We start from the raw sequence: 17,373 nt of genomic DNA, 5'->3' as shown, positions 1-17,373 counted from the left end.
GAAAATGCTTATCCATTTGTGAAACTTCAGAAAGCGGGTCTAGCATATCATTCTTGCCTGGTGATTCTGGGGCAAGGTGAGAACTGTACCCTCACAGGCCGGGTAAATAAGATTCTAGTTGTGGTGGAGGCCAAGGAAGAAGACGTACTATGTGTCAGTCTCTCTAGGAGGCATTTGCTGAACCTTCCCCTCCTACACCTTCCTAGAAGGCAGCTCCGACAACTTCTGCTTTACAGATGAGAAGATGGAGCCTCCACAAGGCACACAGCCGGTGAGTGACAAAACCAGAATTCAAACCCAGGTCCATTTGATTGTGACGTTTGTTTCCGCTACCCTACTGGCTCTGGGAGAAGGCAGGACACCTATATTTCTGTAAAGTCCCATAGTTGTTTCTAGTGTCATCCGGGTTGGAAGCTGTACGTTAAGTCAGTGGTTCTCAGAGTTTAGCATGCGTTAGTATTTCCTGTTAGGCTTGTAAAAATACAGATTGCAGGCCCCACACTTAGATTTCGGACTCGGTAGGTAGGTCTGAGTTGGGACCCAGGAGTTTGCATTTCTAACAAGTTCTGAAGTGATGCTGATGCAGGGGGCCTGGGCACTATACTGTGGGAACCACCACTGCTGCATTAAGGTGAACTCAGCTGAATGTGACGTGCAAATCTACGTTAATGGAGATGACGTCAGATATCTGCAAAGTCACTTAATAGAGAATGGTTGAGACTAAGTCTTGAATAATATTAAAACTAACACATCTAAAAAGACTATGTCCATCATAGGTGGATCGTCAGAATAGAAGCATTAAATAATGGGGTAGAAAATGTAGCTGATGCTATTCATCTGGAAGGAAGAAGTGATGTAAGGGTCAGTTTTCACCTTTGCTTTGAATTCCCTGGACAGCAAGCAATCATATGAGCATTAATTTGATTTATTTTTTCAGGTATCATATCTGATTTCAGATACGTACGAGGGTCTCAAGTGTGTTTTTCACGACCACCGCTTTGTAGTCCTGTTGATGCCGCTGCTGTTGAAGTCTATGTGAATGGTGCCCCCTGGTGGAATGGAAAAGGTAGTGTATTACAGTCCGTTGTAAATGAATGACCTAGGGTTGTTATCATGCTCTGCTCCTAGAGACCACTCCAGTCACCTTAAACTAGCGAGCCTGTCCCGGGGAACCATGAGAGCGTGATCTCTGAGAGCCCTGCCCTTGAGAAGGGTTCTCTTCAGCAATACTCCAACTGACCCCAGACCTAAAATTCTTAAAATGGGAAAACGATAGAAGATGGTTAGCAAATCCATATGCTATCATGATATATATCTTTCTTCTTAGTTGCATGGGATGAAGTGACGCCAAGATTTGACTTACAGAGTAGGGATTGTGACTGAAGCCTTTGGACAGGTATTTAGGCCCTTATTAGTGTTCCCTCTTGTCTAGAGAATGGGACGCCAGGAATGTCAGGTGCTTTTCAGCCTCTCCCCTGCTCTCACGCCTAGAAACAAGAGCCCCACGAAGGTCTATCATTCCTCAGGGCTGACGAAAAGCCCTGCGGCTCAATGGCCAGAAGATGTCTTTGTGGCCGAGTAAGAAGTCTCTTGGTTTGAACTCTTTGGTCTAGAGACAGATTCTTCTACCAGTGGTGTAAAACCCTAAAGAGGCTCTGCATAAGACCTACCAGTGCCCTGTGTCTCATGACACCCTGCCCCCACCACTGGAAGGCCACACTTATCCTTTGTGTTCCTGCTTCTCTGTGATCTGCAAGTTTCCCAACAACACCTGGATGCGAAGCTCGAGTCCACCACTTAATAGTTATAGACCTAATGTATCAGATGTTATAAGGATTACAGAGAAAGTGGTATAGATAGAGCTGGTAGCAGTGACTGACACATCTTTACATTACGTAATTCTGACATGCATTATTATTGTAGTTTTCTGTTATTCAGACATACTTGTTAAGAAGGCGCTGGGGACAATTCGTACATGCTGGGTATAAAAGGGCTTGGAAAGTATTTCACGAATGGAGTTAGCATTGAGGAGTCCAATCCATGTACAATGGGTAGAATTAGAGAGGCATTGAGGGTAGTTTATTAGTCTGTTTTCAAACTGCTGATAAAGACATACCTGAGAGTGGGTAATTTATGAAGAAAGAAGAGGTTTAATGGACTCACAGTTCCATGAGGTTGGGGAGGCCTCACAATCATGGCAGAAGGTGAAAGGCACATCTTACATGGCAGCAGGCAAGAAAGAATGAGAGCCAAGTGAAAGGGGAAACCCCTTATGAAAGTATCAGATCTTGTGTGACTTGTTCACTACCATGAGAACAGTATGGAGGAAACTGCTTCTATGATTCAATTATCTTCCACTGGCTCCCTCCCACAACACATGGGAATTATGGGAGCTACAATTCAAGATGAGATTTGGGTGGGGACACAGCCAAAACATATCAGGTGGTTACATAAGAAAGCCAGTAGAGAGGTATGAACTCCAGAGGAGATAACTCACCTGGAAAGTAGGCCATCAGGAATATAAGATCCCAGTACGATTAAAAAAAAAAAAAAAGAGGCTGTGGGTATGGGAGGCATATCTCAGAGAGAAGAAACACTACTGTTCATGCCTGTGAAACCCAAGATTTCCCCTTTCTCTTAAGGGTTCTCTCCCTCTGATGAGAGTTGTTTACACTGCTGACTAGAAACTATTAAGGTTTAGAAATCAATTTGTGTGGGTTGTGGCCAGCATTTGAAAAACAGAACAGAATATGACACATCAGTGTGCATTGCACATAGTGAGTAAATATTACTTTATGAAACTTTCATCAGTTACGCATGTATGTGTGTATAGGGGTATGATGTAAAGTGTGTTATTCCTTTGAGTCTTGGTACAAGGAGTTGAGAGCTGCATCTCTAGTGAATTCACTGGGGTGGGGAGCAGGATGGGGAGTTTTCTCATGTCTGCTCTTGTGAGGTCCTCTTGACTGTTTACTTTCCAGGATGGTTTTCCCCATCAACCTTTTCCGAAGGTCTGAGTCAGTTTGGGCTGCTATAACAAAGTACCGTAGATTGCATGGCTTAGAAATTACAGATATTTATTTCTCACAGTTCCAAGATTAGGATGTCAGCATGGTCGAGTGCTGATGAGGACCCTTTTCCGGGTCACAGCCTGCCGTCTTCTTGTTGTATCCTCAGAAAGAGAGAAGAGCCGGGTGTGGTGGCTCATGCCTGTAATCCCAGCACTTTGGGAGGCCGAGGCGAGTGGATCATTTGAGGTCAGGAGTTCAAGGCCAGGCTGGCCAACCTGGTGAAACCCTGTATCTACTAAAAAATACAAAAAATTAGCTGGGCATGGTGGCATGTGCCTCTAATCCCAATTGCTTGGGAGGCTGAGGCAGGAGAATCATTTGAACCCGGGCGGTGGAAGTTGTGGTGAGCCAAGATCGTGCCACTGCACTCCAGCCTGGGCAACAGAGTGAGACTTGGTCTCAACAAAAGAAAGAAAAAGGAAGGGAGGGAGGGAGGAAGGAAGGAAGGAAGGAAGCAAGCTAGCTCTCTGGGGACTCCTTTATAAAGTCACTAATCCCATCACAAGGGATCCACCCTCATGACCCGATTACCTTTCAAGGTTCCATTTTCCAGAACCAAGTTACTCAGTGCCTAGACAGGAAGAAAACATCAGCCTACCTGAAAAACTACTACATCCCAAATCATTTATTCCTGGCAACCACCAGGTGTGGGGGGCGGGGGGGTCGCCCTGACTCCCTCACTTTAGAGTGAGGTGATATTCAAAATTCGTATTTAATAACCAGTTGTCTTGGGTGCCTAATCAAATCAGTGACTGACCAATCAGTATGGCCAAACCATTGCGTACTGGCTCAATATCAGATTGGGCGGGAGCCTACACAGACAGGTCTCTGGGCCATGTTTCCAGTAGATTAGTTTTGTTTGATATGCGGGGTAATCTTGAAATAAGGTATGTGTTTGAGTGCCTTTAGGCTAAACAGCCATTCTTCAATTACCAGTCTCCTATCTTGTTCCCTGTCCTAGAGTTGGCTGGCTTTACTCATTTATGTTACCCTGGGTTGCTGAAAAGCATCTGCTTGTGCTAGACTGCTGTAAACCTTTCCTTGTGGCCTGGTCTCTATCCGGCAGCTGACAGCTCCCATTTGTTTCTTACCACATCCTCTCAGCTTGTCTCCGTGTGCGTAGGCCTTCATACAAAAGGAATTATGTGAAGCCCCCCAGTTGTGGAAGGTTTCCATACCTAAATTTCCTACCTAAATTTCCATAGAGGTAGGCTTCCTATTCTGAATCTCAATTATACCAATATTTCTGTGGCACATTAAATGATAATTGATTTGGAAATGAGAGACTGCATATACAAAGACAATGGCCAGACCGTATATGAAAATAGAATAGCTCACACCTACCTGCCCAGAAAACCAACTCCTTGTTTCTAACAAACAGCCCAGGAAACCAGCCTGCTTTAAGTCAGACTTGGAGGGGGTCAGATGCTATCTCGGGCAGGGGTCTAGGAACTTAACAATCACTTCTGGGACAATTGGTCTAAAACGGCCAGGACTTGAGGAATGACTGACAGCTTCCCTAATTTTTGTCCCCTCTTCCAACTTAGGACCAACCAGAGAAAGGCAAATATGCAACAGGATACCAGTTTCTAGCTAGGCGGCCCACAGCTTCCCCATGCCAGCTGCCTGCAATCAGGGCACACGGGAAGCCTTCCCTCTTTTCCACTGTAAGGCTTTTCCACTCTGCCTGCCTTTGAGTTCTTGGCCAAAATGCAACTGATGGTGGCCGACTCCCTTGTTATAGCAAGCCCTGACTACGTAGACTTTTCTTTTTTCCTTTGCTTTGTATTCATTTAATTTCCACAGAAATAAATTCAATTATATTTAGATAATCAAAATAATAGTAAAGGCCGTTAGCAAAATGGCAAAATAGAGAGGAAAAATAAGAATCTTGCATTCCGTAAAAGTTTAAGAGGAGTCTGTGTTTCAGGATGCTTTGAATCTCCTTCATGGATCACCTCTCCAATTTTTCCTGTCACCACAGAAATTTACAATATTAATAAAACAACTCATGTTAAAATGTTGAACTTTGCTACTTTCAAACTAAAAACTTTTTGAAGCTTAAGGCAGTTATTTCTGCAAAAGATGGCTTCGGGTTTATTAATTTAAAAGAATGCAGGGAGTATTTGAAATATTGTCATCTGGGTGACTTTTTTCTACATTTATAAATACTCTACTGTCTCACCATAATTAAAATAAAATGAAAAGAGTTTGAAATATACTTAGAGCTTAAAACATGAAAATAATTCTTTTTAACATGAATAATTATCCCACCAGTTTTATAATCTAATAAAAATCGAAGTAAAAGAAAAATGCTAGATATTTAATTATGAGAAATCCTATGAATTCTGGAAACTTAGAAACGTTACCCACATATTTGTATTCCAGAATCCTCATTCTAGAAATTCTTTCCTCAAACATGTTGTGAAGAAGTGGAGCCAATGGGTGTCTTTTTCAATATGACCTAGAACATATAAAGCTCTCTATGAAGCATGTCTGGTTTTGAATCCAAACTTAACAATAATTTACTTCACATTTGAACTGGGATGCAGACTAAAAATCCATAGTCTTTGCCTGTGTTTTTCTTATTTATTCCTCTAAAATTAGAGTAGGCTGGGTGCAGTGGCTCACGCCTGTAATCCCAGCACTTTGGGAAGCCGAGGCGGGCGGATCACGAGGTCAGGAAATCGAGACCATCCTGGCTAACACGCTGAAACCCCGTCTCTACTAAAAAAATACGAAAAAATTAGCTGGGTGTGGTGGCGGGCGCCTGTAGTCCCCGCTACTCAGGAGGCTGAGGCAGAAGAATGGCGGGAACCTGGGGAGCAGGCCTTGCAGTGAGCCGAGATTGTGCCACTGCACTCCAGCCTGGGTGACAGTGCAAGACTTTGTCTCAAAATAAATAAATAAAATGAAATAAAATAAAATAAAATTAGAGGTTTTTTTTTTTTTTTTTTTTTTTTTCTCTCTCGTCGCCCAGGCTGGAGTGCAATGGCATGATCTCAGCTCACTGCAACCTCCGCCTCCTGGGTTCAAGCAATTCTCTTGCCTCAGCCTTCTGAGTAGCTGGGATTATAGGCACCCACCACCGCGCCTGGCTAATTTTTGTATTTTTAGTAGAGACAGGGTTTCGCCATGTTGGTCAGGCTGGTCTTGAACTCTTGACTTTGTGATCCACCTGCCTTGGCCTCCCAAAGTGCTAGGATTACAGGTGTGAGCCACCACACCCCGTCCCGACCTTTATTATTCTTAACTCTAGGCAGAGAGAGGTAGAGGAGAGAATACTGTAGAAACTTGGCTGTGTTTTCTAACTTTTCAAGAGTCACTTTAGCATTGACCATAGTATCCTTTAAACATATGCATATTACTCATATTCGATTTTTAAATTGTAAATTCTTCAGAGAATTCCCCAAATACTCCCTTTCTGGGTGTCTCCATTGGTTGGTGTATTTTGAAGAAACGGACGTTAAAGGTGTTCAATATATACTTTTTGGCAAATCGATTAAATGCAAACTGATTTTATATTAGGCTCTGTTTGGAAGACAAGTGTGCTGAAACAGTAAGTCATTTAACACTTATTTTGTATTATTTGACTTACTGCTCCCTACTCTTTTCTAGAGTTAATTCACATTGACTGTATATCTTTTGATTTATTAATTGTTCCCTTGCCTCTTGTGTAAAATGAGAATATCTCATATTCACCTGATCTCAGGTTTGTTTTTTTTTTGAGATGGAGTGTCGCTCTGTCGCCCAGGCTGGAGTGCAGTGGCCCAATCTCAGCTCACTGCAAGCTCCTCCTCCTGGGTTCACACCATTCTCCCACCTCAGCCTCCTGAGCAGCTGGAATTACAGGCGCCGCCACCACGCCTGGCTAATTTTTTGTATTTTTAGTAGAGATGGGGTTTCACCGTGTTAGCCAGGATGGTCTCGATCTCCTGACCTTGTGATCCATCCGCCTCGGCCTTCCAAAGTGCTGGGATTACAGGCTTGAGCCACCGCGCCCGGCCTGATCTCAGGTTTTTATGGATTGAATGGAGCTACAGTGTTCCCCCAGATCTGCCTGTCCTCTGCAGACATGAATCTTCTCTGCTTTTTTCAAGTTTGGTGTTTACCACAATCACCTGGAGGGCTGGTTATAACTTGGAGTGCTAGGCCCTGCCCCTGGAGTTTCTGATTCTGTGGGCCTGGGATGGGGCCCAAGATTTTATTGCATATATAATAAGGCCCCAGGGATGCCGATGCTGCCAGTCTCAGGACCACACTTTCAGATCTGCCGCTATTATGCCATTTACAAATTACTATGAATTCCACAGCACACTTGTATGTGTGTGCACGTGTGTGTGTGTGTGTGTGTGTGTGTGTAGGTGGTGTTGGTCATGGTAGGAATAGAGGTAGTGTTTCACCAGGCAGGACCTGGACATAGAAAAGGTTGCAGGTGTAAGTCATTGTGAGAAAGCCACAGAGGTCCTGGAAAGAGCCCAGGTCCCAAAGGCATAAGGATGAAGGGAAGAGAGAAAGAAAAACTGACATGTTCCTGACAGCTGGATGCTTCTCCCATTTAGATTTCTCTGCACTGAAATTCTAGATGGTTTAATTACTCCATAAGGTTTGCTAAATTGCCACATCTCTGTCTCAGATACAATGCTGGTATCTACATTCTATACTCTCAGACTATGCATTAAAACTGTGCACTGGTGGAGTAAGCTAGGTAAATATTTGTACATTTGACTGCACACAGCTACTGCTTATGTTTTCTTGTTCTTTTGCTCTATCTTAAGGAATCTGTGTGAGTCAGCCGGTTAAAATGCTGGCTGGGAGGTAATTAGCTGGGAATTTTAACCCCATCATAGTCATTTACCTGCTTGAAGAATGAAGTGGATGGGCACTTTAGTGAGTCTAGCAACCTGTTTCTTTCTCTGCCAAATGCAAGAAATTCTTTGTGAGTTGCTGGATGGCTCAAATTCTCAAATTATATTCTGGAGCTTATTCTGAAAACAGGCAAATGTCAGTCCAATAGAACATCATCGTACATTGATATATAAAGTTGCAGGGAGATGAAAGTCTCTGAAAGAACTCTGTGAGTGTCTGGTCTTAACACTCTCTTAGATTTTGATGGTACATTGTCTTTTTCATTTCAACTCTGTTTTAAATTTTTATTATGTAATTTTTTAGACATACCCAGAATTAGAAAGAATAGCATAATAAAACTTGATGGTACCGTTAATTCAGTCTCAATAATTGTCAATATTTTGCCAGTTGTGTTTAGTCAGTCCCCACTCTTGGTTTCCTTGTGGTCTGGTCTCTATCTGGCAGCTATTAACTCCAATTTTTTTTTACCACGATCTCTCAGCTCGTCTCCACGTATGTAGACCTTCATTCAAGTGGAATTGTGTGAAGCCTCCCCTGGCTGTGGAGCCTATATTTCCATAGAGGTAGCCTCCCTATTCTGGATCTGAATTATACCAAGATTTCAGTGGCACATTAAATGATCATTGATTTGGAAATGAGAGACTGCATAAACAAAGACAATGGCCAGACCGTATATGAAAATAGAACAGCTTACACCTACCCGCCCAGAAAACCAACCCCTTGTTTCCAACAAACAGCCCAGGAAACCAGCCTGCTTTAAGTCAGACTTGGAGGGGGTCAGATGCTATCTCGGGCAACGGTCTAGGAAGTTAACAATCACTTCTGGAACAATTGGTCTAAAACGGCCAGGACTTCACAAATTTTCCTGGTAAATACTTCAGTATGAATCTCTAGCAGATAAGGGCTTTAGGACAATATAACCACAATACTGTCACCATACTTAACAAAATTATTATTTTAAATATCATCAGTCCATGTTCAAATTGCCTTGTCTCAACAAATTTTTTAATAGTACATTTGTTCAAATCAGGACCCGTACAAGCTCCTTTGTTGACTTTGGTTGATACTATCTCTTAATCCTCTATTATTATTTAACACTTTCTCCTCCCCCTTTTTTTCAAACGATTTATTTGTTGAAAATATATCATTTTTCCTGTTGAATTTCCCACATCCTGGTCTTATGTGATTGTATCCTGGGGTATTGTTTATTTACTTTCTATATAGCCCATATTTCTTGTTCACTGGTAGTTAAGTCAAGAGACACAATTACATTTAGGTTTCTTTTTTTCAGGGGCAAGAATATTTTATTGGCAATGTTTAAATCAACAGACACCCCGTGTCCACTTGTCCCACTTTTCATGATGCTAAGGTTGATGGGTTTAGATGTCCTCATTCACCTGTCACCTGTTTTCCCATCAACTACCATTTATGATTATTGCCGAAATCCGTTGTCTTGGTAGGGGTTGCAAAATGACATATTTCTAATTATTTTTCTCATAATCATTCATTTTTAATTAGAATTCTTCTATGGAGAAGAGCTTTCCCTCACATCTATTTGATTAACCTGAAGCACAGTTCATAAATGAGAAGCAAGATAAATGCTGCATTCTGTACCTTTATTTATCCAATTTCAGAATAATGAGCTCAGCAATAGCCAAAAATGATTAGTGTGGTTTTCATTTTTCAAAATATCATTATGAACTTACAGATTTGATATACATATTCACATGTTATCTATTAATATACTAAAAGATTTGATATATATCTAAAATATTTAATATATTTCAATCAATGAGTTTCAGTTGACAATCCATTGCAATGAATGCTAAATTTGTCTCCATGTTGTTTAATAGAATTGCTCTTAAACTCAGTGTAAAACTGCTTTCCTACTATCCTGTTTATTTTTGAAATACAACTGTATTTAGAGTTAAAATATTCTTATTGTAGAAAATTTAGAGAATAAAGCCCCACATAAAGAAGAAAATGAAAATCACCTGTATTCTTCCCACTCAAAAAGATTTCCCTTTATAAATGTCAAATTTCCCTCTATTGTTTTGCTCTTATATGTATCATTAAATACTCTTCAGCCTGTCATTATAATCACTCTCTCAGAAGTGCTTTCAACTACGCCTCATCTTAGCCTCATTGCACGTATCTAGCCAAACCTCAACCCTCTTCATCTCTGCACCTGTGTCTGTTACTGGAGACTATTAACTGAACTGTTTCCTTCATTTGATGATCTAAAGCCTCCACAGGCGTGCACTGGGACCCAGAAACCTTCTTGTGTTTCCCAGAACTATTCATATGTTCTCCTCAAACCCTCCCCCAACCCTTCCCTCTTCAGTCCTCACTGGGCTATTGACCTTGTTCCATACTTCAGTGAAGTAAAAACCTTCAGATGATAACTCTAACATTCCTGATGAAAACTTAACGAAAACTCATCTGCAGCTAATGCCCCCTTCTTTCCTCCTGGCGCAATGGAGGGCATTTTCTTTCTCATAGCAAAGTCCAGTCCCTCCCCTTCTCTGAATCCAACGCTCTTTGCCCTTTTAAAACACTTCACTCTGGTTATCTTCTCTCTTTTCTTTTATCAGCTTCCCCTTATCATCTACTGGATCATTTCTGTAACCATATTCTAATTTACCAACCCTATCTTAAAAACAACACCAACAACAAATACAGTCACTTCTTTGGTTCCCTGTCTCCCTGAAGGTACCATCCATTTCTGTATTATTCTGCATTGCCAGACTTCTCAAGAGTTGGTAACTATATGAGTTCCACTTTTTTAACTCTTTTTTTTTTTTTTTTTTTTTTTTATTCCAGTCTGGTTGCTCTCCAGCCCCATCACTGTACTAAAATTTCTTGCCTCAGCGTCACTGGAAATCCACATAGCCATATGCAATGTACACTTCTCTGTCTTTATCTTACCCTTTCAGCAGCATTGGGTGGAGTGGGCTGTTTGTTTCTTGAAATACTCTTCTCTTGGTTATCATCAGGCCATTGTTTCTCTGCTTTCCAAACTCCCTGGTTTCTCCCAGCTAGCTTTTCAGCCAGCTTCTATTTCTCCTTTTAAGTGTTGACAGTACTGGGTCCTCTTCTCTTCTCCTGTTACCGTTTTTCACTGGGTGATTCCATTAATTTGCTGCTTTAAAAATCTCATTATGACTCAAGACTCCAAAGTTTATACCTTCAACCCGTTTTTTCTGAGCACCATATCCGGCTCTGCTTACCTGACAGTTCAACCTGGATGTCCTACAAACATTTCAAATTAAACACGTCCAAGATAGAACTTCTCATTTCCCTCCATGAATCACTTCCTCCTCTATCTGTCCTGTGCCAATGAATGGCAGCATTATCCATCAGTTGCCCAATTCAGAAATCTGAGTCAGTCCCGGTTTTCCCTTTCCCATAACTTCCATATATCAGGTGCAGCAACCCCATTTGATTGTTCCCCCTAAAACATCTTGACTGTCAACTTTTCTCTGTCTCCATGGCGAACAGGCCGGCCACGGCTCATCCTTCACCTGTACTATGTCAACACCTCTTTGATGGGTCTCTCAATTCATACTTTTTCTCTGCAATCCATTTTCCACATTATGAGCAAGAACGTAAATTAAACCTTACATTAAAACCTTCAGTGGCTTTCATTACATGTGTAATAAATCCAAACTCTGTACAAGGGCTGGGTGGCTCTACAGATCCTGTCTCCCGATATCTCTCCAGCCTCAGGCTAAGCTACTCCCTGCACCAGAGTCACTCTTATTCAAACACACTTAAATCTTCCTGCCTCAGGCTGTTTGTATCTGCTGTACCCTCTGCTTAAAATGCTTTTCTCCCTGCTATTGCCATGTGTGACTTCTTATCCATAGGAAATCAGCTTAAATATTGTCATGTTGAAGCTTTTTCTTTTTCTTTTTTTTTGAAACAGAGTCTCGCTCCGTCACCCAGGCTGGAGTGCAGTGGTATGATCTTGGCTCACTGCAAGCTCCGCCTCCCAGGTTCAAGTGATTCTCCTGTCTTAGCCTCCCGAGTAGCTGGGACTACAAGTGCACACCACCATGCCCAACTAACTTTTGTACTTTCAGTAGAGAGAGGGTTTCGCCAGTTTGGCCAGGCCGGTCTCAAACTCCTGGCCTCAAGTGATCTGCCCGCCTCGACCTCCCAAAGTGCTGGGATTACAGGTGTGAGCCTGGCCCATGTTGAAGCTTTTTCTGACTGGTGTAATTAAAGTATGTGTCCCTGAGTTATTTTCTATTTTATCTTCTTGATGATTATATTCATAGACATTTTCACGCTATATAAATATTTATGATAATCATGTGTTGCTTAATAACAGGAATATGTTCTGAGAAATGCATCTTTGTCATTGTGCGAACATCACAAGTGTATTTACAGAAACCCAGATGGTATAGCCTACTACACACCTAGCCTATGTGGTATAGCCTATTGCTCCTGGGCTACAGACCTGTACAGCATGTTACTGCCCTGAATACTGTTAGCAGCTGTAACACAATGGTATTTATGTATCTAAACATAGGAAAGGTACAGTAAAAACATGAAATAATCTTAGGGGACCACTGTTGTATAAGTGGCCTGTCTGGAATGTCAGTATGTGATGTGTGGCTGTATTTGTTTGTTTGTTTTTTTTTTCTGTTTTCCATACTGAATGTGTTATAGGAAAGGGGTCCAGATCCAGACCCCAAGAGAGGGTTCTTGGATCTCATACAAGAAAGAATTCAGGGCAAGTCTGCAGTGCCAAGTGAAAGCAAGTTTAAGTAAAGGAATAAAAGAATGGATACTCCATAGACAGAGCAGCCCCGAGGGCTGATGGTTGCTCATTTTTATGGTTATTTCTTGATGATATGCTGAGCAAGGGGTGGATTATTCATGCCTCCCCTTTATAGACCGTATAGGGTAACTTCCTGATGTTGCCGTGGCATCTGTAAACTGTCACGGTGCTGGCAGGAGTGTAGCAGTGAGGACGACCAGAGGTCACTCTCGTTGCCTTTTTGGTTTTGGTGGGTTTTAGCTGGTTCCTTTACTACAACCTGTTTTATCAGCACAGTCTTTATGACCTGTACTTTTGCTGACCTCCTATCTCATTCTGTGACTTAGAATGCCTTAGCTGCCTGGGAATGCAGCCCAGTAGGTTTCAGCCTCATTTTACCCAGCTCCTATTTAAGATGGAGCTGCTCTGGTTCACACGCCTCTGACAAATCTAATCTTCGTGAGAGTCAAGAAGGTGTTGTTCACTTTCAAATCTTAGTGTTTAGCTTAGTGTCTGGCATATGGTACACTGTAATCATTTGTTGTATTAATAAAATAATTCTACATTATTGTTTTTAGTGGCAAACGTTTCCTGAATTCTTACTGTTTGCAGACCCAAGCCTGGTTCTTGAGAATACACTGTTGAATAAGACAACCTGGTCCTGTTTTCAAGATGCTCCCATCTACCAGAGGGTACAATTGTGTACCTAGGCAGATACAAAATAAGCATGCTTTTGTACAAGTAGATTCAAAATCATACAATGCAATTAATTTTATAGGAGAAGTATAGAGCACTTTTGGATGAAAGAAAAAGGACACCTTGGGGGCACATTTATTTTAATAAAACTCTCATTTGACACAGGCTCTTTCCAATTTTTTACTATTTTATACATCTTTATAGATGTATATTATGTATAATCTATACATAGTCCCTAGAATGGAATCTTAGGGACTTACTGGGTCAGTGGTCATTAAATAATTTTGAAACTTGGGATTTCAGTGCCAAGTTTTGCCTTTCTAATATTAAGTGGCATATTTCCTATTTTCAAAGTGTTTTTGCCATCATTGACATCATCATATTTGAAAATTTGACAGTTTGTATGAGAATAATAGTGTCTCATTATTTTAATTTTAACTGCAATGATTATTGGTGAAGTAAAACTTTTCTTGAACCTGTATTTGCCATTTTGTATTTGTTTCTCAGATTGCTTCATGTTCTTAACTTATCTTTATATTAAGGGGCTCATGTTTTCCTTGATTTATAACATTTCTTTATATGTTATAGAAACAATGACATTATGATATATGACTTGATTATATCATTATATATGATAATGCTAACTTCATTATCATATATGATCTAAGTATATTTTCCCAGCTCTTCATTTACTTTTAATTTTTGTTGTCTTTATGTTTTTGATGTTGAAGGATTACATATTTAATCTTTTAAATATCAACGTTTTAATTTAGAACTTCTTAGATTTTTCTGCCTAAGATTATGAAAATATCATCCATCACTTCTAGCACTTACCTGTTTTCATTTTTTCATGGCTGAAAATTGATTTTGGTGTAAAAAGTGAAGTGGAAATGAAGGTTAATTGGTTTTTCCAAAGAACATTGCTCTTTACACACTTTTTCTCCCTAATTTGACCTACTAAAATTATTTGAATATAGATGGGAAACCTCAATTTTTAGCTACGCAAAGACCACTCCTGAATAGTTGTTATTCATTTTCCATGCTCTTTGGTGGAATGTTTGGCATATGACTGAGTTAAAATAATGGATGCAGGCTGAAGTCATAGGTATAATTTCCAGAAAGTATACTTGGAGGGTAGGGATTGTACATCTTTCTCCTTTTTCCTTTCTGCAGGGTAAATTCCAGACATCATATTTTTAGCTGGAGAATCCATATTGGTGAAGGACCACACACACTAGCATAGCAATGCAGAAAGCTCAGCATATCTGGCGTCCCCAGTGACTCTGTGGAACTTCTATGTCCGCCCAGACCACCTGCTTCTGACTTTCCCCCGCTTTTTTTCATGTCAGATGTTTAATGTGCCAATGACGGAACAAGGTTTGAGGCAGGCACATCTCACACATGAACATGAAAACCCAATCATCACACTTATGAACCACAAAATCGTCTACTTCTGGATTTTTTAGAATAAGAAATCAAAACCACAGGTTTTAAAGCCACTATTAATTTGTTTATCTTAGCTGTTTCAATATCATGTTATTTAGTAGTTTGTATTTTTACTCTACTTCACAGTTTTTATTGTCTTATATTTTCTGAATTTGAGCCATATTTTGTTTGTTTCAGTTTCTCATGATTTGGAAGTTACATATCCTCCTCAGAGTCTTCTAGTAATTGACTTTAAATTTTAAAGATACATTCTTTAACACATTTTTCTGATCATGTGTCCTCATTCGAAATAGCATGATAAATATATTGCACTTCTATATTTGTCTTCTACCATGCTAGATTTTGCTAATACAACCCATGTAATTACTCTTAAATTATTTATAATCATTTCATATATTTTTTCTTTTTAAGTTTACTTTGTATCATTTGTATTTGCGTTTGTAATAATGCTTATTTAGACTAAATTCACCACAGGAATAATTTCAGTTCTTGATACTGTTTATTTTCTAATACAGTGCTCTCAGGCTTGTGATCTTAATTTTTCTTTCCATCTTTTTTTTTTTTTGTCTTTGAGACAGGGTTTTACTCTGTTACTCAGGCTGGAGTGCAGTGGCGCAATCTGGGCTCACTGCAACCTCCACCTCATGGTTCAAGCAATTCTCAGGCTTCAGCCTTTGGAGTAGCTGGAATTGCAGGGGTGCACCACCACGCCAAGCTAATTTTTGTATTTTTAATAGAGGGGATTTCGCCGTGTTGGCCAGACTGGTCTCGAACTCCTACCCTCAAATGATCTGCCCGCCTCGGTCTTCCCAAGTGTTGGGATTACAGGCATGAGCCACCGCGCCTGGCCTCTTTCTTTCTTTTCTTAAAGACATTTTTAGGATAATTTTCTTTTTCCAAGAAAGGTATTATTATAAGCCCTTGTGTAAGATCCTAGGTGTTTAAAAATATTTTTCCTGTTGTCCGAATTGAAAATTCTTAGTTTCCACATTTTTTTCCTTAAAACTCTGTAAACATTTCATGTGTGTGTATATTTAAAACTTAATTCTATATAGAAGTATAAGATCATCTTGACTTCGTTTTTTCTTAGTGACCAGGTGTTTTCCAAGTGAATGTTTACACGATGTCTTTCTGTTTTGTAGTTATAGTTTCAGAATGTTTTATATGTAATTTATATGTTCATCTATTTATTTTGTGGATCATGGGAAGCGAGTCTTTTTGGTTGCACAGTTAAGGCTTTTTCAGCTTAAAAACAATTTCTTGGTTCCTGATTTTGGTTATTGCTTTGCTTGTAATTATCTTGGTATTCTCCTAAGAAAGACATTAAATTATTTATTTGGCTTTCCAAACTCTCCTTCAAGATCATCTTCTTGCTCATCACTTGTATCTTTGTTTTTACCTTCTCTTTTAAAAGGTTCTGAAATTTGTGCTCCACCAGATGCCTTTGATTTGTCGTGGTGACATCTGCTTTGCATGGGCTCTTTTTCCCTGCTATTAGCCTTTCAGTCTCTCTCCTCTGACCCTTCCTGCGCACGTCATCTGCCTCCTTTTAGTAAGTAGTGTGTTGTTATTATGATTTTAAAATCTCAGCTTGAGTTTAATTTAATTTCATCTTTTAATCTCTTCTTGAGTTCATGTCAACCTATTCTGTTTCTGTGGCTCTTTCAAGAAGCCAGGCTGTCTTGTGGCTCATTGAAAGCACCTAGTTTCCTAGAGCTTAATTCTGGTTCTTTCAGTAGATAATTCTCAGAGATTGGCTCTGTCTCTGAGTCTATAGTTGTTGTTCCCTTTTTCCTAGTCTCATATTGTTTGCAAGGCCTCAAACTCTCTTTTTAAAATTTTAATTTGATTTAATTTAATTTTAAGTTCCAGGATACATGTGCAGGACATGCAGGTTTGTTACATAGGTATACATGTGCTATGGTGTATGCTGCACCTATCAACCCATCACCTAGATATTAAACCCCTCACACATTAGCTATTTATCCTGATGCTCTTCCTTCACCTCCCCCACTCCCCAAACAGGCTCCAGTGTGTGTTGTTCCCCTCCCAGTGCCCATGTGTTCTCATTGTTCAGCTCCTACTTGTAAGTGAGAACATGGAGTGTTTGGTTTTCTGTTCCTGTATTAGTTTGCTGAGGATAATGGCTTCCAGCTCTATTCATGTCCCTGCAAAGGACATTATCTCTTTCCTTTTTATGGTTGCATAGTATTCCATGGTGTATATGTACCACATTTTCTTTATCCAGTCTATCATTGATGGGCATTTGGGTTAATTCTATGTTTTTGCTGTTGTGAATAGTGCTGCAGTGAACATAAACATCCATGTATCTTTATAATAGAATGATTTATATTCCTTTGGGTAGATACCTATTAATGGGATTGCTGAGTCTCATAGTATTTCTGGTTCTAGATCTTTGAGGAATTGCCACACTGCTTTCCACAATGGTTGAACTAATTTACATTCCCACCAACAGTGTAAAAGTGTTCCTGTTTCTCCACAGCTTCACTAGCACCTGTTGTT

At 40.2% G+C, this 17,373-nt stretch overlaps 1 non-coding gene across 1 annotated transcript; it reads right to left on the bottom strand.

The window, feature by feature from the left end:
- Window positions 1–14,747: 14,747 nt before the first annotated feature.
- On the bottom strand, window positions 14,748–14,851 carry LOC111527417. The gene has a single exon (XR_002726658.1). It is a non-coding gene; the product is annotated as a small nucleolar RNA U13 (small nucleolar RNA).
- Between the last annotated feature and the right edge of the window lie 2,522 nt (window positions 14,852–17,373).

The sequence above is a fragment of the Piliocolobus tephrosceles genome, chromosome 19 (assembly GCF_002776525.5).
Source record: "Piliocolobus tephrosceles isolate RC106 chromosome 19, ASM277652v3, whole genome shotgun sequence".
In the NCBI taxonomy this organism is placed as follows: Eukaryota; Metazoa; Chordata; class Mammalia; order Primates; family Cercopithecidae; genus Piliocolobus; species Piliocolobus tephrosceles.
Note: the sequence above shows the minus strand (reverse complement) of the source record. Positions and strands in the feature narration are given on the sequence as shown.